Below are 11,187 nucleotides of genomic sequence, written 5' to 3'. Positions count from 1 at the left end.
CGAGCGCCGGCGACCTCCGGGACCCAGCTGGCTTCCAATATCCAGGAGCCCAGGGTTAGGGGAAGGAAGCCAAGAGGAGGTGGGATGGTCCTCTCCAACTGTAGGGGTCCCCCTGATGCCTGGCCTCTCACCATTACCAAGTCCACAAACTCAGCAGTACCAAAAGATGAAAATTTCCTTTCCTTTAGGTTGGACCGTGCGCCTCTTGACTTACAGTGCAGCCATCTGGGCTTTTGCTTATTTCCCTAAAGGTTTCAGTTCATAAATGATAACAAACGCAGAAAAGAACTTCCCAGGTTACAGTGGAGGGAAATAGTTGATAACCAAAGAGCAGGTAACAGAGTAACCCAGCTACCAGGTCAAGATAGACACACCCTCTTCCCCTTGACAAGCCCACCTCCCTTGACTGTGGGAGATTCAGAACCTGCCCAGCCAAGCTTTGGCTTTGTAAAGTTATCCCAAATAGCAAGCTGAGATTTTGAGCACAAAGTGAACTTGCAGGGTAAGGCGGGGCAAGGACTAGGGGCTGGAGCGGCACTTGCCATGATCAAAATCAGAGAGGGACCTCTGAGGCACTTTGATCTCTCCTGAGAGTTCCTGGCTCCATTTGATTCCTCTGCTGCTGGCAACAGAAATGACTACACCCAGAAGGGAAGGCAAACTTGTAGTTAGTCTCCAACGCCTTTGCTGAGTTAGATTTGGGCTACATTCTCTTAGGGTTTTTTTTTTTTTTTTTGAGAGACTGGGGCTTCAGAATCAACAGTTCTTGTGTCCCTATAGTCACAGTTCTCACGGTTGTGAAAGTTTGAGGAAAGGGTCGAAGCTAATGATTCTTGCTCATGATTGACAGGTGCTTCTAGTGCTGATTGCTCGCCTGTCTCTGGTGAACTAAGTTCTACTTGATCCCGATGGGGTTCATGCAGCCGTCAGCATTCTGTATCACAGGTGGGAAAATAGAAGCCCCAGAAAGTCATTTGGCTTAGATCACAAAGTGAGACCCAGATAATTTGGCCCCAGAGCTCATATTTTAAATTCTGTATTAGTGATAATAATAGTACTACCCTTCCATTATAAGATTGATCAATATGGTCTTGGAAAGCATGTCACCCAAAGCCAAGACTGCCCTGGAGTGCTTCAAAGTCCTGTGGTACTAAGCTTTTACATACGGGGGTTGAATGAATGGATGGGTGAATCTTGTTTTCACTGCATTTAAAATAACTTCAAATAATTAAATGACTACAGAGCAGACAAACAACCAGATTGAACTCACAAATGAAAGCATCACCTATAGGTAGGACAGTGATTAGTAAGAGGCAGAGCCTCTGTTTTCCTTCACCGAGTCTAGTCTCTTAACAGCCGAGGAGGCTCAAAGCAGCCCAGGGCACTCAAGGTCAACAGGCTGTCCTCAGAGAATGGGAACTTGAACTTTGGTTTGCCCAGCCCTGCACCAGAGCTCATGGTACTTAGAGACTCTCAGAAACTGTTATTGTGGTAGAGGCTGGGAAGATCTCACCACAGTGTGGAAGTGTACAAAAGTTTTATTATTTATGGGGTGCTGTGAAGTCACCCCATGTAACCCCTCCATATTTTGGTAGTGTGATAGGTACAGCTTCCTGTGAGCTAATACATAAATTCCTGATCCCTTAATACCCAAGATCTGGTATGGATCATTTAAACCCTTTGCCACCACTTCTAACACAGATTACAGGTTAAGAATATTTTTAAGCCTCCAATTATATAAAATATGCAGAAAGTCACAGGGGGCAGATGTGCATGCTATGCTTGGAGACAGGTTCTTCACGTCTATGTCAGTCCAGCGGGTTGCACATCATCACCAATAAATCTTACTGTGGGGAGAAAGATACTCCCTCTCAAAGTCTGGTTTTTTTTTTTTCCTTAAGCCATGCCAAGATGTATTTGGCAGAAGTCAGCTTGTTTTGGTCAGTGCTTTCAAATTAAGAGGACTCTAAAAGCGACCAGATGTTTCCGCTTGCCCTGTAACGGATTTCTTGTGCCCACAGTTTATGTTTGTATTCAGAAGTTCTCCTTCAGCTTTCCCTAGAGATGTAAATACTCTGGCTGGAAGTTAAACGTGATGATGCACACGTGCTGTCCAAAAGGAATGCAGGATTCGGCGTTTGCAAAATCTCAGGGCAGATTTATTTCTAAATACAATCTTAGAGAAAGTTTTTGTCTTCCAACCCCAATAGCAAAGTGAATGGTATGACTTATCGACTGTTATGTCTGGAGTAGGATAGGGCAAAATTAATATTCTTATTAAATTTGACAAGTATACCAATAATTTCAAAGTATATCAACCTTAAATACATTAACTTTTGTTGTTCCTGTTATTATAGCTACTTGGAAGATTTCAATTGATGCTGACCAATATTATGGACTTAGCCGAGGATAGCCTTTTGTTGATAATGATTTTGTCCTAAAAATTCAACATCTGTTGGCATTTGAAAATTCATTTTCTGAAAGGACACAGATATGAACTCAGAATTTTCATTTGACAAATGATTATATGTCTTGATCTTTAGTTAATCATCATTTTTTTGCAGATTTAATTATAGGATGATTTTTGTAATGAAAACAAACACTTAATCTGCCAGCAGAAGTTACACTGAGTTACTTGAAATGCTTCAAAGCCACACCACAGCTTCCTTTACTTTGGCTAGCCCTGTGGGAGCATAGCTACTTACTAACTGATCATTCTTAGTTTTGTTTCATTTCTCAGAGACCCTACGAGAGAACTGTCCTTTTCACTGGTTTTCTTGAGAAAGAGTCTCATGCCTGGATTGCAGCTCATGAGCTGCCTGCCTTAGACTACCCAGTGGTGGATTTCTGGGTGTGTACTAACCTATCCAAGGGGAGATTAGACTGTGTGCTGTACTATATCCTTTGACCCCCCAGAAGTTTTTGTCCTCTACTACATTCTAGAGAGTGCCCAAGTCTGTACTACAGGGAAGACTATGTTTCCCCACACAAGTAGACAAACTTCTCAGTGAAGCCCAAGGTTCCTTAATCACAGACAAATCTCCCATACTTATTTAGTCAGTTGGCTCGGAGAAAGCCCGTCATTTGTTGAACACTGGAAATAGCAAGGTATCCCAAAATTAAGATGTTTATACACATACAAGAAATTATCACCTTTAGTCAGAACACATGGTTTTTTTCCCAAGTGCATGTGCAACAGGCAGATAAAAGGGATGTGTATTTATGCCATCGTCTCTTACAGGAGAATACACTTGCTTAGAATTAGGCAAAATGTTCATTTACCTGAAGTAATTGCTGCTTTTGGGTAGCCAGATGGTGTGCACACCCATGTTCAAAGTAGGGTACCTTAATTTAGATCCAGATGGTCCGAGTGAAGGCAGAAATTTACCCAAAGTAAATGAACATTTTATTCACTTTTGAAAAGGAGACTATTTTTCTTTGACAAACTTTGATTGGGTCTATAATATGCCAAAGTGACAGAAGACAGAATAAAAATAGACATTCTCCTTCTGTAAAGGATTGTTTAGAGAGAAGCCATGATCTCTGAAAAAGTGAAAAAAAAAGTAATTATTGTGGTTCTCAAAGAGAAATGGGGGCCATTTATTTTGCCAAAATCTGTAGGATGCAACATATTTTCTTTATTGGTGGGCATATACTCCTTTGTGGTTTTATTGTACACAGTTAGATGCTTTGTATATTTATATTAACAACTAATTATGATATTAGTGCATGCTAGAAAACTGAGCATGTTGTTTTGATGTTGAAGAAGCCTCTGTCCTTCAACTCACTTTGGTGAGTTTCTCATAACTAAGTGGGGGTATAGATGACCCCTTCTCCTTCTCTAGAAGGTTATAAACTGAAAAATGGAGAGAAAAATCTATCTGTCTGTCTGTCTGTCTATCTATTTACCTATCTATCATCTATCTATCTATCTATCTATCTATCTATCTATCTATCTATCTATCTATCTATCTATCCTATCTATTCCTGTCAGACACACATAGCCATTTGGTTAAACTGAATCCAGGTTTAACCAAATTTTGTTCATAATTCAAAGTGCTCTCCATAAGGCAACAACAACAACAGCAGCAGCAACAACAACAACAACAACAGCAACGTCCTAGTCGGTAAATAATCATTCATTCTTATAGAAAAAGTCTCGCATCCAGTCTGTATTTTTGTTTATTTATTTATTTATTTTGGTAATACCATCTCATTTGAATACCTTGATTTGTGGGAGAGTGCCTGGTTCCTTTGAAAAAGTTAAATTAGTAAATTAGTTGGGATTTGGTTTTTGTTGATTCAGCGCAGCTTGGGACAGATCCTATCTGTTGAGGATCTCTCTCAAATGAGAGTAGATCTGTTATTGACTCCTCCAGTAGTTACTTGGTTCATACAATGTATTGTTTCTTTTAACCAACTTTTACTAATTTATGTGTGTGTGTGTGTGTGTGTGTGTGTGTGTGTGTGTGTGTGTGTGTGTGTGTACGGCACAGGACTCAGCGCTTCAAGTCTGGTTTCAAAGAGTAATACAAAATCAGTAAGAGACAGCAATTCACTTTTAAAACTTCAATGTGCCACCCTCTGTAACTGGGCCATTCCTCCTTGTCCTTACGTTTACACCACCCCAGCAGCAACGACCCTCATTCGTTCCTCCCAGCATAGCCACTGCTGCCGTCCTCACTCTCAGCCCCATGTCATTATTATTCTCTTCATTTCTTATATGATCTTGCCTGTTTTTATTTTATCTTATTTTTGTTAGTTTTTCAAGGCTCTCACCATCTCGGTTTCCAGCACTGGAGAGTCTGGGAAAATTCAAGGATGAAAAATTACTCCTTTCTCTCCTTGCTTATCCAAACAGTCTCACAAGATTCATGAACAGGCACAGATGGATGATGATGGCCGGAACGTAGAAGTAGTGAGGGGCTGGGTGGGGTGCAGGGACTGGGTGGGGTGCAGGGGCTGTGGGGTACAGGGGCCAGGCTTCCTGCCCTCTCCACCTCTAGGCCTTGGTGTGCCTGAAAAGTCCTGACTTGGGGAGGCTCCATTGTCAATGTGCAGGAAGGGTGTGCCTGAGTCTACCTAGTGTGCACTACGCCCAGGATAATACTTTACTGTAACGGTCTAGACCTTTTCTTATGAAAAGGGAACAAATAAACAAACATCAGTCAGAGGAATTGAAAAAGTATCATTTTAATATTAATATTATTATTATTATTTGATATTGTTGTTCTGCTGTGGAGAAAGAGTGTGTGTGTGTGTGTGTGTGTGTGTGTGTGTGTGTGTGTGTGTGCCTGTCTGTCTGTCTGTCTGTCTGTTTAGTAAAGTTACTCTCTTCAAGCAGGGGCTCCTCAACCTGCCTACTTGACTTGGTGTCCTACCTCTGCTATTGATCCCTTCTTTGACCTCGGGTAGTTTCCCATTGTTTTTTGTTTGGGGTCCTCCTCTGGAAACTGTGGATAAAGAAACCGTTTAATAGAGTTGTTGCAACAAGTGTGTGGACGCTGGAAGTCATGTCTGACAGTTTGTAAGAACTGTGGATAGTAAACGTTATTGAACCATTTTCATGTTCAGCAATCTGCTATGCAGGCTGGTACCCAGGACTGATGGTTTTCCTTTGGGGTTTTTCCACCCTGTGGGTATTCGGGGGTAAAGGTCACAGTGAAAGAATGGCCACGGTGTTCTTTCCTCTGCCTGCTGTTTGCTTTGTAACCCAAGCAGAGTTCAAGGAGGCAACATGATGAGGAAGAATCGAAGCCTTGCCCCAATAGGAGAAGAGTGACAAGAAAAACTGTAGTAGTGTTTCATGGAGATGACAGAAACCCAGGCTGAGATCAAATCTTGTGATCTAGAGAGGACCAAGGGGGCAAAACGATTGTTTAACAGAAGAAAAGCAAAACTCTTTCTTTATGGCGCGGCAGCCAGCCAGCAGCCACCAAGCACAGAAGTCTCAGTGCAGTGCCATTATAGGAAGCAGACAAATGCTAACTATCGAGCACTGGGTCTCAGGCTTACGTATTGCTCCCAAGACTTCGTGTGGCTTTTGACAGTAGCAGTGGTTTATGGCACTCACACAGTGCTTTGCCTCTTTCCAATCTACAACTGAGTGAATCTCAGACACTAACTTTATTTATTCTTATAAAAACCTATTCTGAGGACTTGGCCAAGGAATCTTAGTGCATTGTAGTACTCTTCATCAATGCCAACCCAGTACTCAGTACTCGATTTTGATAAGAGTATTTAGTACTACATAAACGGGAAAGCAATTACGAGTATTATGCTCTGTTTTTATAACACGAATTATTCACATATGCACCACTTCCTACATACATATTGCTGGCATTATTGCATTATGTTTTTAGTTTACTGAAATGGTTATTTAAAAAATAGACTACACGCTTGCTCAGAGCATTGAATATTCAGCAGGAGTGCTTCCCTTCCGAAGTGGCAGAGGTTTAATGACTCATTGAAGTACATAAAAACACACAGTCTAAACAAAGACCCATTTTGGCTTAAAATGTTTTGTCATTGAGTAACAATTTGCATTTTGATTAACAACCTAAACTTGAAATGGTACTCGTGCAACTTTTGTGACCTTGTCAGTTGGCGGACTCTCAAAGGGCACGTGAGGCTTCTAAGACCAGGTGACAGAGCAGTCACAGTGGTGAGCGGTGACTGACTTGGGTTGGCGGCTTTTGTGACTGACCTTGAACTCTTGTGACACTGGAATGCAGTAGCGGTTGCTATAGAAATGACTGTTGGGGGGCTGGAGAGAAGGCTTAGTGGTTAAGAGCACTGTCTGCTGTTCCAGGGGACCGGGGTTCAATTCCTAGCACCCACATAGCAGCTCACTGTAACTCCTGTTCTCTGACACCCTCCTGAAGGCATACCAGTGGGCAAGCATCTATTCACATGAGGTTTAAAAAGTGAATAAATCTTAAAAATATCCTTTCCCTGCATGATATGTGCTGAGCACATAGATGAGGCCCGAATGACAACCTTGCAACTGTGCGCTGTCGTCGTGCGTGGAGTTCTCTGGGTTGTGTTGGATTGTAATTGAAAAGTCATGAATCAATCTTCATGCTAAGTGTTATGCAAATGCTAGCGTTCTCTGCATATTTTACCTTTATGAAAAAGGCAAACCGAAAATAATGGAGCAGAAACTGTTTTGTATCACATACTGTAATTTGTTGGCAATATCAACCAACGTTAATGCATTGCCTCTGCTAAATGTTATTATAATGACTTGACACAAGTAGCTTGCCTGGCGAACTTCCGCAGGAATAAGAAATCAATTCTTTGTACCCTTCGAAGGCAACGCAGAGATCTGAGCCCTCCCTCTTATGTCAAAATGTCAAATAGACAAATTGTTGAGAAAAATCAAATAATTTGTTTTAGATAGCCGAGAATTAAAATACATGCATGCTGCTTACATTTTTCTAGTTATGCTAAAGTGATATTCTTGGAATGACACTTCTAGACTGTCTCTTTGGGGAGTGGCATTTTTTATGCTAATAAGCAGATTCATTAAAAGATAAAAATGACATTTTTTTAAAAAAATGGAGATCGAGAGGAAAATAGACAATGAGACACTTGTCCTTGTCTTCTTTTCTTTTGTTTTTCTTTTTGCTCTTTTTATGTGAGTACACGTTTGTGTGTGTATGTCTCTGTGTCTATGTGTATGTAAGTGTGTAGGTGTGTGTGTGTGTGTGTGTGCGTGTGTGTATGAGTACAATGTGTGTGTCTCCTACCCATGCTGTTTTTAAAAGTGGTTTTATATGTTAATTAATTTCTTGTGTTTCTCATGCTTGGCATTCTGCCACTACCTCAAACTCACCTCAAATTAACTCAGGGACCAAAAATCATTATTTTCTTTTCTAAACCAACCCTTTCTAGAAAGCCCCTTTGATGTTTTAAATGACAGAGAGCAAGAAGTCTCCTTTTCCCCCAATTGAAGATGATCATGAAATGTACACAGTGGAGATGAAATTATGTTTCTAAAAATCCTACAGGTACTGCTCTCGGTTGAGGGCGTCTGTCTGAAACTGGTCCTGACTGTCAGAGAAGAGAAATATCAGGGTGAGGTCAGTGAGAGGTAGACACTGAAGCTCGATAGGACCAGAGCCTGAAGAACAGTAGCAGCTCCACATACGTGTCGAACTCTTTCTAAAAGGACTTTTTTTGTGTTCACTATGGTCCGCTTACGATCCATTCACTTCTGATCTTTAAACTTCATCCAAGTTCTCAGGACAATCCTCATGCTCCTTTACCCAGAAAGACTTGGAGTAATTGGGGCTTTTCGTTCCCAGCTGAGGTCTCTTTACTCCAGAGAAAAGCGTCAGTGTTCAGAGCTTTGATCCTCTGAACCCAGGACAGAAGATTCCACTGGCTGTAGTGGGAAGGCAAATAAAATGCCTGTAATGTCAAGGCCAAGAAGACCTGTCTAAGAAAATACAACTTCATATGTTTTCCTTGTTTGCCTTAGGTTTCGGTGTAATACCTGTTTAAGTTTGTATTTAGATATAGTGTCATGGTTGACGCTCCTTACAGAAAAAATAAAAGCCATATATATTTCTCTTTTTTCTCCCAAACTTTGAATTGATTGAGAGGAGCAAACACTTTGGAGACCATGCACCATCTATTTACTGGCAGTGAAATTTATTGTTTTTTAAAAAGAAAAATCCATTATTTGGGGACTTTTTATTTCTAGTTCTCTAGTTATGAGATCTTGAATATAGAAAAGACTTTAAATGCAACCCAGCCTAGCTGGCTTTCTTTACCAAGGGACCTCTTTTGATTTTCCTAAATACTGAATTAAAATTCAATCGCAAGCATCCTCAGGTGCCAGACTGTGAAATTGGTATTTCCTCATTTAGACATTATCAGAATATATGGTGGCCCTCTTTGCATAGATATATTCTGTGTGTATGAATTCATTAAGAATATTAATTACAGGAAAAAGCTGCTGGATGATCTTGATAGCTCTTTTCAACCCTGACTTAAAGGGCTACCACCCCTATCAATATTTACCAAGTAAGGCAAAAAAAGGCTGCACAACGTGTTTCCTGTGCATAAATATCTGTATTATTAATTTTGTATGGGCTAAGATGTACTTAGATCTTTACGTTTAATAAATTCCTACCCTTTATTTACTTAATGCCAAAGACATCTTTTACTTTTTAATGAAAAGTGGATACATTTTCATTATAGTGTCTTTGATGATGCATTCTTACAGATTTGTTTTTCTGTTACTCTCAGTTTTCCTTCTCCTTCTCCCTCCCTCCCTCCCCCTCCCTCCATCCCCCCTCCCTCCCCCTCCCTCCCTCCATCCCTCTGTCTCTCTGTGTATGTGTCTGCACTTGTACACACACATTTAATTTGATTATAAAGACTTTACGAACAAATGACTGTGTCTTCTTAAAAATAATCCAAGTACCCAGTACAGTGAGACGTTTCACACAGAAGAATACATCTATTTATTCAAAGATTGAAACTGAAGTTCTCAGATACTTGAGTGCAAAAAGGAAGTATTTCTTCTCACATATGCAATTCTACCGTATCTTTGAAATAGCCCCAGGAGAGAAAAACTAAGCCCTGTAGTTTTTTTTTCTTTTTAATTAATAAGCTGGAAGATAAGATTTTCAAGCACTATGTGATATAAAGTGTGGGAAGTGAGTGCATTTTAACATAAAGGTGCTGGCATGACATCGTGCAGAACTGTATTACCATCAGCAGAACATACCCAGAAAGGAGTTATGATCCACCTACATTTTCAAAGGATATTCATAATTACCTAGAGTTGAATTCAACCACTTTATAAGATAAAAATTAATTTTATTTGCTTTTAGAATGTATTTAGTTTTTATTTAGATAGAGACTATGTGAATTCTAGGCCTAGCTTTGGTATAATTGCCTGTGTGTCTATGGGTGTACATTTTTATTTTAGCAATTTATAGGAGTGGAATAATTTATTTCTAATATTTCTTCCACCTTTAATCCTTTGTTTGTATGAAGATTTATAACTAAAACTTCTTTCCCACATATTATTGCATTTTATCATTTTGGCAGTTTAGTGAGAAAGGCCAAGAAAACAATATTTTCTTTTTTACTAATGGGAAAATAAGTCTGGGCAGTTAAATGACTTAGCCAGGTCTGGTATGTGGAAGCCTAGTGCTATTTGAAAGAAACTTTCAACCCTTCCTAAACAATCAATTTAAAAAACCCTTCCTTTAGCTTTATTTCAAAAGTGAAACTTTAAGATGTATAAATGGTAGTAAGTTTGGACTCCATACTTTTAAAAACGGTGTGAATATTTACACCTCATGGTTTTCCCTGAGATAGCCAGTAAGATCTGATAGCTATGGCAACATATAGAGATTGGATAGTAAGTCAAACTCAGGATGCTCTCAAGTAGTGACGGCCAACATCTTCCTGTATTACATGCAGAGACTCAGCTGTAAAGCCACGTTTGAGTTCTATAGGAAAGAATATCATGCAATATTGGCCACATATACTCTGAGCTATAGGGTAGGGCATGGTGATGATCTACTTAGAGAAGAAAGAACCTTTGAACGAAAAATCTTGAGAACTTATTAATGTCTTATGAAGTGTCTCATGCTGACGTGCGTTACAGAAAATCTCATAGCCAAACTCTTCAGCTTTTATTATGTTATTTCTTAATTATAGGAATGTTCCTAAGGTACTTAAGTGTCTTCCATTTGTAACTGTAGACTATGAAAGCATGTTGAAGTGTCCTCTAATTAGTTTTAAGGAAATACAGCCGTATCAGAAAACTTGTATGTATTTGATGTATATGTGCTTGTCTTTACATATTTATGTTATATACATGTGTGTATGTATGTATGTATTATGTATGTATCATAATAGTTTGCCATGACATACGAGGAACACATTCTTTTTTTATTGGATTTTTTAATTTACATTTCAAATATTATTCCCTTTCCCAGTTTCCCATTCATAACACCCTATGCCATCCCCCCTCACCCTTCTTCTATGAGGGTGTTCCCCGCCCCCAACTACCCACACCTTCTTTCCTCCTTGTCTTGACATTCCCCTACACTGGGAGGTCCAGCTTTGGCAGGTCCAAGGGCTTCTCCTTCCACTGGTGCCCAACAAGGCCTTCCTCTGCTACATATGCAGCTGGAGCCATGGGTCTGTCCATGCGTA

General features: G+C 40.0%; 1 protein-coding gene across 1 annotated transcript in view; it reads left to right on the top strand.

Moving 5' to 3' along the window:
- Trhde (thyrotropin-releasing hormone degrading enzyme) overlaps nucleotides 1–11,187 on the top strand; it is a 404,767-nt gene that overhangs the window by 1,793 nt on the left and 391,787 nt on the right.

This window comes from Rattus norvegicus, chromosome 7 (assembly GCF_021556685.1).
Source record: "Rattus norvegicus strain SHRSP/BbbUtx chromosome 7, alternate assembly SHRSP_T2T, whole genome shotgun sequence".
NCBI classification, from domain to species: domain Eukaryota; kingdom Metazoa; phylum Chordata; class Mammalia; order Rodentia; family Muridae; genus Rattus; species Rattus norvegicus.
Note: the sequence above shows the minus strand (reverse complement) of the source record. Positions and strands in the feature narration are given on the sequence as shown.